We start from the raw sequence: 12204 nt of genomic DNA on the forward strand, positions 1-12204 counted from the left end.
TGGCTCCTGATTTCTCCAAGGAATTCATAGTGCAAACAGACGCTTCAGAGCATGGTGTAGGGGCTGTTCTCTCACAGATGACTGAGGAGGGCTGGGACCACCCTGTAGCCTTCATCAGTAGGAGGTTACTTCCCCGGGAAAGTAGGTGGAGTGCAATAGAGCGTGAAGCATTTGCTGTGGTCTGGGCACTGAAGAAGCTAAGACCCTACTTGTTTGGGTCTCACTTCCGGGTTCAGACAGACCACAGGCCCCTCAGATGGTTGATGCAAATGAGGGGTGAGAACCCAAAACTATTGAGGTGGTCCATCTCCCTACAGGGTATGGACTTTACGGTGGAACACCGCCCTGGCACAGATCACGCCAACGCTGACGGTCTGTCCAGGTTTTTCCGCCTTAGTGATGTGGAACTCCCTGGGGAAGGGTAGTTCCCCCCACATTTCAGCTGGAGGGGACACGTGTTAGACCTGGCACCTTGGCGTGAGTTTCCCTTCCACTTTTTGCTGTTGTGCCTCAGATGTTTTTGCTGGTGTCCGCGACTCAGGGCACTGCGCCACGGCCAATCCGTGCCGCAGTGCAAGTGCTCCCTACTGTAAAGTGTACATGTGATTGATATACCTGATTGGTTCATTGGATTTACTGTCAGTCCCCAGTAAAGTGCACCAGGAGTGCCAGGGCTTGTGAATGCCAATACTGCTAGTGGGCCTGCAGCGCTGGTTGCGCCACCCACAGAAGCAGCCTTAAAATGTGTCTAGGGTCTGCCATTGCAGAACCTGCGTGCAGTCTGGTACTGTCACCCTGGCTGGGCAAGTGCACACACTTGCCAGCCCCTAAACCTTCCCTTAACTTCATATTAGTCACCCCTATGGTAGGCCTGAGGGCAGGGTGCATTGTAAGTGTAAGGTAGAACATGCCCTGATGTGTGTGGCATGTTCTAATAGTGAATTACTGCCAAATTCGTTTTTCACTATTGTAAGGCTACCAGTTCCCTTCTAGGCCAGATGGGCTGCTGGAATTATTACACTCTATAATCCCAGCAGGCTCAGGGAACATGGTAGAAATTCATGTTTAGTATGCCTGAACTCAGAATAATAAAATACTTCTTTTAGTAAAGTTTATTTTAATATCCTGTGTTTGCAAATGCTACTTTTAGAAAGTTAGCATTTGCTTGCCTAACCATTTCAGCCCGCCTCTGCTTGGATGTGGATCTGACTGTCTGGTGTGTGTGAGTGACAGGGCTGGGAGTTGACAGGTAGTGATTAGCAGGAGGACCCCTTAATGGGTGGTGGGAGTTTCCCCTGAATGATGCATCAGGCTGTGCTCTGCCTCCACAATGCTGGCTCCGCCCTCCTGGGGAGCGACTGATGACTCAGCCTGCACCTGGCCCAGGAAGGACCGAAGCTTGTCAACAAAGTACTCAGGCCACTCCTGCCCTCTCAATGCCGGCTCCGCCTCCCTGGGGAGCGGCTGATGTGCCTGCCCTCACACTGAATACAGAAGTCATAAGTACCCACAACAAGTACTCAGAGACTGAAGCAGTTATGCAGAGGCCCCCCTGGCCAGTGAGAACAAAAGAAACTGTGTATAAAAGTAGGAGCCCTGCTCCTTGTAAATCAGAATCCTGTTTCACCACGAAGGACCTCTGCCCGACTAGAAGGAGAAGAGACGCTGGGAGAACTGGCCTGCTGCTTGCCTTGCTGAGAAAGGAGAGGAAAAGACTTGATAAGAAAAGACTTTGCTGCTTTGTGCTTGAACATTCTCCAAGGGCTTGACTGAGCTTGCCCCCTGACCTGAGCCACAGGACCATCTGGCTCAACCTGCCTCTGCTCGTCTGCCGGTAATTAACCGGGATATCTATTACTGCCGGAGCTGTGACCTTGGTGCCCCCAGCCCCTCTCTGAGGCCGTGACCGACTGTGTCTCCTCGTCCCCGCCGAGGAAGAGCTCCGCTCCGTTGAGCCGCTCTCCCCCCGCTGAGGAGATCGCTGTGTTGACCGCCTGGAAGGCTCACTGCTGTGGTGCCCCCCAGCCCCTCCCTGAGGCCGTGACCGACTGTGTCTCCTCGTCCCCGCCGAGGAAGAGCTCCGCTCCGTTGAGCCGCTCTCCCCCCGCTGAGGAGATCGCTGTGTTGACCGCCTAAGAGGGCCCGCTGCTGTGCCTCACCCTCCCGCCAGAAATCCCCACCGGACGCAAACAGACCCAGGGGACAGACCTCCGACCTGGACGGACGCCTCGGGTGCCAGCCTCGCTCTGCCTGAGCCGCTGGGCACCTCGCCTTTGTCCCCGGAGGAAAGCCGCCACCGAGACCGTCAACGGGCTCGGGGCCCGCAACGTTTGTTTCTACCCTTGATTTTGGGGTTGCCAGCCTGCCTGCAAGGGCCCAGGAATTGTGAATATCACCCGCGGTGCGAGCCGCCCCTGTTCCGCTGACTCGCGCCGCTCTGTGTGCCTGCCTGCAGCTCCGCGCTGAGAAGAGCGCTCCAGCCCCTCCCGCTGGAATCCTTTAGCTGTCGGGGAGACGAGGCTGCAACCAGAGCCCCTGACCGAGTGACTGGGGCTGCGCTGGGTCCGTGGGCCTCTCCTCCACCTGGACAGCTCTGAGGTCGGTGTTTCCCCCCCGAGGGGGTCCCGCAGACCAGGAGGGCCATCAGCTGTCAGAGACCCGGCCGGGCCGATCGCGTCTCACGCGGGAAGCGTGAGACTTGGCAGGGCGTCGGGATTTCACCCGTCTAAAGCGCACCCGAGTGCAGAAACAAACAAAGAATCAAGAGAACATTGTGGAATACAACTTAAGAGAAGAACAGTGCATTTTTGAACTATAACTAAAAGAGAGCTTGCCTATTTACAACCTGTGGGCATACAGAACCGTTATTTGATCTTGTGATAAGTCTGACCTAAGAGATATATATATTTTACATAAAGAAGCGTATTTTTATATACTCACAGCCTGGTGTCCATTTGTGGGGGGATTGGTATATTTTACTGTGTGTGTGTCTACAAATGCTTAACTGACTAACGCCTGGAGAATCGCCTTGGCTGCTCACGCCACGCACCTAGAGGGTGAGCAAGGGTAATTCTGAAGGGTCATCCTTTGCCCTGACTTAGAGGAGAGGGTCCCTGCTTGTCACAAGTACCTACTTGCGCCAACCAGAGACCCCCAATTCTAACAGGGGGTAGGTGCAGAAGACTCTCAGCAGGGCCTAAGGGTCCAGGGGGTGGGTGCAGAGGACCCCAGCAGTGCCAGTAGTGCCAAACAGTATAGGGGGTGGGTGCAGTGGACTCCCAGCAGTGCCCAGCAGTGCCCAATGGTACAGGGGATGGGTACAGAAGACTCCCAGCAGTGCCCAACAGTGCTCAAGGTACAGGGGGTGGGTGCTGAGGACTCCCAGCAGTGCCCAAGAGAATAGGGGTGGGTGCAGAAGACTCCCAGCAGTGCATAAGGGTCCAGGGGGTGGGTGCAGAGGACACCCAGCAGTGCCCAACAGTGCCCAAGGTTACAGGGGGTGGGTGCAGAGGACGCCCAGCAGTGCCCAGCAGTGCCCAACAGTAAAGGGGGTGGGTGCAGAGGACTCCCAGCAGTGCCCAGCTGTGCCCAAGGGTACAGGGGGTGGGTGCAGAGGACCCCCAGCAGTGCCCAACAGTATAGGGGGTGGGTGCAGAAGACTCCCAGCAGTGCCCAACAGTGCCCAAGGGTACAAGGGTGGGTGCAGAGGACTCCCAACAGTGCCCAGCAGTGCCCAACAGTATACTGGGTGGGTGCAGATGACTCAAAGCAGTGCCCAACAGTGCCCAGGGGTACAGGGGGTGGGTGCAGAGGACTCCCAGCAGTGCCCAGCTGCGCCGAACAGTATAGGCGGTGTGGGCAGAGGACTCCCAGCAGTGCCTAAGGGTCCAGGGGGTGGGTGCAGAGGACACCTAGCATGCCCAACAGTGCCCAAGGGTACAGGGGGTGGGTGCAGAGGACCCCCAGAAGTGCCCAACAGTATAGGGGGTGGGTGCAAAAGACTCCCAGCAGTGCCCAACAGTATAGGGGGTGGGTGCAGAAGACACCCAGCAGTGTCCAGCAGTGCCCAACAGTATAGGGGGTGGGTGCAGAGGACTCCCATCAGTGCACAGCAGTGCCCAAGGGTACAGGGGGTGGGTGCATAACACTCCCAGCAGTGCCCAACAGTGCCAAAGGGTACAAGGGGTGGGTGCAGAGGTCTCCCAGCAGTGCGCAACAGTATAGGGGGTGGGTGCAGAAGACTCCCAGCAGTGCCCAACAGTGCCCAAGGGTACAGGGGGTGGGTGCAGAGGACTCCCAGCAGTGCCCAGCCGTGCCCAAGGCTACAGGGGGTCGGTGCAGAGGACCCCCAGCAGTGCCCAACAGTATAGGGGGTGGATGCAGAGGACTCCCAGCAGTGCCCAGCAGTGGCCAAGGGTACAAGGGGTGGGTGCAGAGGACTCCCAGCAGTGCCCAGTAGTGCCCAACACTATAGGGTGTGGGTGCAGAGGACTCCCTGCAGTGCCCAGCAGTGCCCAACAGTATAGGGGGTTGGGTGCAGAAGACTCCCAGCAGTGCCCAGCAGTGCCAAACAGTATAGGGGGTGGGTGCAGAGGACTCCCAGCAGTGCCCAATGGTACAGGGGGTGGGTGCAGAAGACTCCCAGCAGTGCCCAACAGTGCAAAACAGTATAGGGGGTGGTTGCAGAAGACTCCCAGCAGGGCATAAGGGTCCAGGGGGTGACTGCAGAGGAACCCCAGCAGTGCCCAGCAGTGCCAAACAGTATAGGGGGTGGGTGCAGAAGACTACCAGCAGGGACTGAGGGTCCAGGGGTGGGTGCAGAGGACCCCCAGCAGTGGCCAGCAGTGCCAAACAGTATAGGGGGTGGGTGCAGAGGACTCCCAGCAGTGCCCAGCAGTGCCCAAGGGTACAGGGGGTGGGTACAGAAGACTCCCAGCAGTGCCCACCAGTGCTCAAGGGTACAGGGGGTGGGTGCTGAGGACTCCCAGCAGTGCCCAGCAGTGCCCAACAGAATAGGAGTGGGTGCAGAAGACTCCCAGCAGTGCCTAAGGGTCCAGGGGGGTGGGTGCAGAGGACCCCCAGCAGTTCCCAAGGGTACAGGGGGTGGGTGCAGAGGACTCCCAGCAGTGCCCAGCAGTGCCCAACAGTATAGGGGGTGGGTGCAGAGGACTCCCAGCAGTGCCCAGCTTTGCCCAAGGGTACAGGGGGTGGGTGCAGAGGACCCCCAGCAGTGCCCAACAGTATAGGGGGTGGGTGCAGAAGACTCCCAGCAGTGTCCAGCAGTGCCCAACAGTATAGGGGGTGGGTGCAGAGGACTCCAAGTCGTGCCCAGCAGTGCCCAAGGGTACAAGGGGTGGGTGCAGAGGACTCCCAGCAGTGCCCACTAGTGCCCAACAGTATAGGGGGTGGGTGCAGAGGACCCCCAGCAGTGCCTAAGAGTCCAGGGGGTGGGTGAAGAGGACCCCCAGCAGTGCCCTACAGTGCCCAAGGGTACAGAGGGTGGGTGCAGAGGACCCCCAGCAGTGCCCTACAGTATAGGGGTGGGTGCAGAAGACTCCCAGCAGTGCCCAACAGTATAGGGGGTGGGCGCAGAAGACTCCCAGCAGTGCCCAGCAGCGCCCAACAGTATAGGGGGGTGGGTGCAGAGGACTCCCAGCAGTGCCCAAGGGTACAGGGAGTTGGTGCAGAAGACTCCCAGCAGTGCCCAATAGTGCCCAAGGGTACAAGGGGTGGGTGCAGAGGACTCCCAGCAGTGCCCAGCAGTGCCCAACAGTATAGGGGGTGGGTGCAGAAGACTCCCAGCAGTGCCCAACAGTGCCCAAGGGTACAGGGGGTGGGTGCAGAGGACTCCCAGCAGTGCCCAACAGTATAGGGGGTGGGTGCAGAGTACTCCCAGCAGTGCCCAGCTGTGCCCAAGGGTACAGGGGGTGGGTGCAGAAGACTCCCAGCAGTGCCCAGCAGCGCCCAACAGTATAGGGGGGTGGGTGCAGAGGACTCCCAGCAGTGCCCAAGGGTACAGGGAGTAGGTGCAGAAGACTCCCAGCAGTGCCCAACAGTGCCCAAGGGTACAAGGGGTGGGTGCAGAGGACTCCCAGCAGTGCCCAGCAGTGCCCAACAGTATAGGGGGTGGGTGCAGAAGACTCCCAGCAGTACCCAACAGTGCCCAAGGGTACAGGGGTGGGTGCAGAGGACTCCCAGCAGTGCCCAACAGTATAGGGGGTGGGTGCAGAGTACTCCCAGCAGTGCCCAGCTGTGCCCAAGGGTACAGGGGGTGGGTGCAGAAGACTCCCAGCAGTGCCCAACAGTGCCCAAGGGTACAGGGGGTGGGTGCAGAGGACTCCCAGCCGTGCCCAGCAGTGCCCAACAGTATAGGCGGTGTGGGCAGATGACTCCAAGCAGTGCCTAAGGGTCCAGGGGGTGGGTGCAGAGGACACTCAGCATGCCCAACAGTGCCCAAGAGTACAGGGGGTGGGTGCAGAGGACCCCCAGCAGTGCCCAACAGTATAGGGGGTGGGTGCAGAAGACTCCCAGCAGTGCCCATCAGTATAGGGGGTCGGTGCAGAAGACTCCCAGCAGTGTCCAGCAGTGCCCAACAGTATAGGGGGTGGGTGCCGAGGACTCCCAGCAGTGCCCATCAGTGCCCAAGGGTACAGGGGGTGGTTGCATAAGACTCCCATCAGTGCCCAACAGTGCCCAAGTGTACAAGGGGTGGGTGCAGAGGACTCACAGCAGTGCCCAGCAGTGCCCAACAGTATAAGCGGTGTGGGCAGAGGACTCCCAGCCATGCCTAAGGGTCCAGGCGGTGGGTGCAGAGGACACCCAGCATGCCCAACAGTGCCCAAGGGTACAAGGGGTGGGTGCAGAGAACTCCCAGCAGTGCCCAGCAATGCCCAACAATATAGGGGTGGGTACAGAAGACTCCCAGCAGTGCCCAACAGTGCCCAAGGGTACAGGGGGTGGGTGCAGAGGACTCCCAGCAGTGCCCAGCAGTGCCCAACAGTATAGGGGGTGGGTGTAGAGAACTACCAGCAGTGTCCAGCAGTGCCCAACAGTATAGGGGGTGGGTGCAGAGGATTCCCAGCAGTGCCCAGCAGTGCCCAACAGTATAGGGGGTGGGTGCAGAAGACTCCCAGCAGTGCCCAGCAGTGCCCAACAGTATAGGGGGTGGGTACAGAGCACTCCCAGCAGTGCCCAACAGTATAGGGGGTGGGTACAGAGGACTCCCAGCAGTGCCCAATGGTACAGGGGGTGGGTGCAGAAGACTCCCAGCAGTGCCCAACAGTGCCCAAGGGTACAGGGTGTGGGTGCAGAGGACTCCCAGCAGTGCCCAGCAGTGCCCAACAGTATAGGGGTGGGTGCAGAAGACTCCCAGCAGGGCCTAAAGGTCCAGGGGTGGGTGCAGAGGACCCCCAGCAGTGCCCAGCAGTGCCTAACAGTATAGGGGGTGGGTGCAGAGGACCCCCAGCAGTGCCTAAGGGTCCAAGTGGTGGGTGCAGAGGACCTCCAGCAGTGCCCAACAGTGCCCGAGGGTACAGGGGGTGGGTGCAGAGGACCCGCAGCAGTGCCCAACAGCATACGTGGTGGGTGCAGAAGACTCCCAGCAGTGCCCAACAGTATAGGGGATGGGTGCAGAAGTCTCCCAGCAGTGCCCAGCAGTGCCCAACAGTATAGGGGTGGGTGCAGAGGACTCCCAGCAGTGCCCAAGGGCACAGGGAGTGGGTGCAGAAGACTCCCAGCAGTGCCCAACAGTGCCCAAGGGTACAAGGGGTGGGTGCAGAGGACTCCCAGCAATGCCCAGCAGTGCCCAACAGTATAGGGGGTGGGTGCAGAAGACTCAAAGCAGTGCCCAACAGTGCCAAAGGGTACAGGGGTGGGTGCAGAGGACTCCCAGCAGTGCCCAGCAGTGCCCAAGGGTACAGGGGGTGGGTGCAGAGGACTCCCAGCAGTGCTCAGCAGTGCCCAACAGTATAGGGGTGGGTGCAGAGTACTACCAGCAGTGCCCAGCAGTGCCCAAGGGTACAGGGGGTGGGTGCCGAAGACTCCCAGCAGCGCCCAACAGTGCCCAAGGGTACAGGGGGTGGGTGCAGAGGACTCCCAGCCATGCCCAGAAGTGCCCAACAGTATAGGCGGTGTGGGCAGGGGACTCCAGCAGTGCCTAAGGGTCCAGGGGCTGGGTGCAGAGGACACCCAGCATGCCCAACAGTGCCCAAGGGTACAGGGGGTGGGTGCAGAGGACCCCCAGTAGTGCCCAACAGTATAGGGGGTGGGTGCAGAAGACGCCCAGCAGTGGCCAACAGTATAGGGGGTGGGTGCAGAAGACTCCCAGCAGTGCCCAACAGTGCCCAATGGTACAAGGGGTGGGCGCAGAGGACTCCCAGCAGTGCCCAGCAGTGTCCAACAGTATGGGGGTGGGTGCAGAAGACTCCCAGCAGTGTCCAGCAGTGCCCAACAGTATAGGGGGTGGGTGCAGAGGACTCCCAGCAGTGCCCAAGGGCACAGGGAGTGGGTGCAGAAGACTCCCAGCAGTGCCCAACAGTGCCCAAGGGTACAAGGGGTGGGTGCAGAGGACTCCCAGCAATGCCCAGCAGTGCCCAACAGTATAGGAGGTGGGTGCAGAAGACTCAAAGCAGTGCCCAACAGTGCCAAAGGGTACAGGGGGTGGGTGCAGAGGACTCCCAGCAGTGCCCAGCAGTGCCCAAGGGTACAGGGGGTGGGTGCAGAGGACTCCCAGCAGTGCTCAGCAGTACCCAACAGTATAGGGGTGGGTGCAGAGTACTACCAGCAGTGCCCAGCAGTGCCCAAGGGTACAGGGGGTGGGTGCCGAAGACTCCCAGCAGTGCCCAACAGTGCCCAAGGGTACAGGGGGTGGGTGCAGAGGACTCCCAGCCGTGCCCAGCAGTGCCCAACAGTATAGGCGGTGTGGGCAGAGGACTCCCAGCAGTGCCTAAGGGTCCAGGGGCTGGGTGCAGAGGACACCCAGCATGCCCAACAGTGCCCAAGGGTACAGGGGGTGGGTTACAGAGGACCCCCAGCAGTGCCCAACAGTATAGGGGGTGGGTGCAGAAGACTCCCAGCAGTGGCCAACAGTATAGGGGGTGGGTGCAGAAGACTCCCAGCAGTGCCCAACAGTGCCCAATGGTACATGGGGTGGGCGCAGAGGACTCCCAGCAGTGCCCAGCAGTGTCCAACAGTATGGGGGTGGGTGCAGAAGACTCCCAGCAGTGTCCAGCAGTGCCCAACAGTATAGGGGGTGGGTGCAGAGGACTCCCAGCAGTGCCCAAGGGTACAGGGGGTGGGTGCATAAGACTCCCAGCAGTGCCCAACAGTGCCCAAGGGTACAAGGGGTGGGTGCAGAGGACTCACAGCAGTGCCCAGCAGTGCCCAACAGTATAGGGGGTGGGTGCAGAAGACTCCCAGCAGTGCCCAACAGTGCCCAAGGGTACAGGGGGTGGGTGCAGAGAACTCCCAGCAGTGCCCAGCCGTGCCCAAGGGTACAGGGGGTGGGTGCAGAGGACCCCCAGCAGTGCCCAACAGTATAGGGGGTGGGTGCAGAGGACTCCCAGCAGCGCCCAGCAGTGCCCAAGGGTACAAGGGGTGGGTGCAGAGGACTCCCAGCAGTGCCCAGTAGTGCCCAACAGTATAGGGGGTGGGTTCAGAGGACCCCCAGCACTGGCTAAGGGTCTAGGGGGTGGGTGCAGAGGACGCCCAGCAGTGCCCTACAGTGCCCAAGGGTACAGAGGGTGGGTGCAGAGGACTCCCAGCAGCGCCCAGCAGTGCCCAAGGGTACAAGGGGTGGGTGCAGAGGACTCCCAGCAGTGCCCAGTAGTGCCCAACAGTATAGGGGGTGGGTTCAGAGGACCCCCAGCAGTGGCTAAGGGTCTAGGGGGTGGGTGCAGAGGACGCCCAGCTGTGCCCTACAGTGCCCAAGGGTACAGAGGGTGGGTGCAGAGGACCCCCAGCAGTGCCCAACAGTATAGGGGTGGGTGCAGAAGACTCCCAGCAGTGCCCAACAGTATAGGGGGTGGTTGCAGAAGACTCCCAGCAGTGCCCAGCAGTGCCCAACAGTATAGGGGGTGGGTGCAGAAGACTCCCAGCAGTGCCCAACAGTGCCCAGCCCAAGGGTACAGGGGGTGGGTACAGAACACTCCCAGCAGTGCCCAACAGTATAGGGGTGGGTACAGAGGACTCCCAGCAGTGCCCAAGGGTACAGGGGTGGGTGCAGAAGACTCCCAGCAGTGCCCAACAGTGCCCAAGGGTACAGGGTGTGGGTGCAGAGGACTCTCAGCAGTGCCCAGCAGTGCCCAACAGTATAGGGGAGGGTGCAGAAGACTCCCGGCAGGGCCTAAGGGTTCAGGGGGGTGGGTGCAGAGGACCCCCAGCAGTGCCCAGCAGTGCCCAACAGTATAGGGGGTGGGTGCAGAGGACCCCCAGCAGTGCCTAAGGGTCTAAGTGGTGGGTGCAGAGGACCTCCAGCAGTGCCCAACAGTGCCCGAGGGTACAGGGGGTGGGTGCAGAGGACCCGCAGCAGTGCCCAACAGCATACGTGGTGGGTGCAGAATACTCCCAGCAGTGCCCATTAGTGCCCAACAGTATAGGGGGTGGGTGCAGAGGACCCCCAGCAGCGCCTAAGGGTCCGGGGGTGGGTGCAGAGGACCCCCAGCAGTGCCCTACAGTGCCCAAGGGTACATAGGGTGGGCGCAGAGGACCCCCAGCAGTGCCCAACAGTATAGGGGTGGGTGCAGAAGACTCCCAGCAGTGCACAACAGTATAGGGGGTGGGTGCAGAAGACTCCCAGCAGTGCCCAGCAGTGCGCAACAGTATAGGGGTGGGTGCAGAGGACTCCCAGCAGTGCCCAAGGGAACAGGGAGTGGGTGCAGAAGACTCCCAGGAGTGCCCAACAGTGCCCAAGGGTACAAGGGGTGGGTGCAGAGGACTCCCAGCAGTGCCCAGCAGTGCCCAACAGTATAGGGGGTGGGTGCAGAAGACTCAAAGCAGTGCCCAACAGTGCCCAAGGGTACAGGGGGTGGGTGCAGAGGACTCCCAGCAGTGCCCAGCAGTGCCCAACAGTATAGGGGGTGGGTGCAGAGTACTACCAGCAGTGCCCAGCAGTGCCCAAGGGTACAGGGGTGGGTGCAGAAGACTCCCAGCAGTGCCCAACAATGCCCAAGGGTACAGGGGTGGGTGCAGAGGACTCCCAGCAGTGCCCAAAAAACAACAAGTGATGGACTGAATGTGGATCAATGTCACACACTCCCCCAGTCAAAAGATCTGGGCCCAAATCCATCGTTTTTTTGCACTCCACACCACCCTGGGTCAGATAATGGCTTTATGCAAATCAGCTCTGACCCTGTTGCCCCATGGGAACAGTCCAGTCCGAACTACAACAGCCATATCTTTCCCAGACCGGAATCAAGCATCCGAGGACCGGACCGGTTTCGAGGTAACACCTCTCTTCAGCCCGGCTAGCTTGACTTCAAGTGGTGTGGAGTGCCTGGGACCCACGTCTGGGCATCCCCAGCGCACTTAGGGCGGCAATTGCAAAAAACAACAAGTGATGGACTGAATGTGGATCAATGTCACACACTCCCCCAGTCAAAAGATCTGGGCCCAAATCCATCGTTTTTTTGCACTCCACACCACCCTGGGTCAGATAATGGCTTTATGCAAATCAGCTCTGACCCTGTTGCCCCATGGGAACAGTCCAGTCCGAACTACAACAGCCATATCTTTCCCAGACCGGAATCAAGCATCCGAGGACCGGACCGGTTTCGAGGTAACACCTCTCTTCAGCCCGGCTAGCTTGACTCCAAGTGGTGTGGAGTGCCTGGGACCCACGTCTGGGCATCCCCAGCGCACTTAGGGCGGCAATTGCAAAAAACAACAAGTGATGGACTGAATGTGGATCAATGTCACACACTCCCCCAGTCAAAAGATCTGGGCCCAAATCCGTCGTTTTTTTGCACTCCACACCACCCTGGGTCAGATAATGGCTTTATGCAAATCAGCTCTGACCCTGTTGCCCCATGGGAACAGTCCAGTCCGAACTACAACAGCCATATCTTTCCCAGACCGGAATCAAGCATCCGAGGACCGGACCGGTTTCGAGGTAACACCTCTCTTCAGCCCGGCTAGCTTGACTCCAAGTGGTGTGGAGTGCCTGGGACCCACGTCTGGGCATCCCCAGCGCACTTAGGGCGGCAATTG

This window comes from Lissotriton helveticus, chromosome 1_1 (assembly GCF_964261635.1).
Source record: "Lissotriton helveticus chromosome 1_1, aLisHel1.1, whole genome shotgun sequence".
NCBI lineage: Eukaryota > Metazoa > Chordata > Amphibia > Caudata > Salamandridae > Lissotriton > Lissotriton helveticus.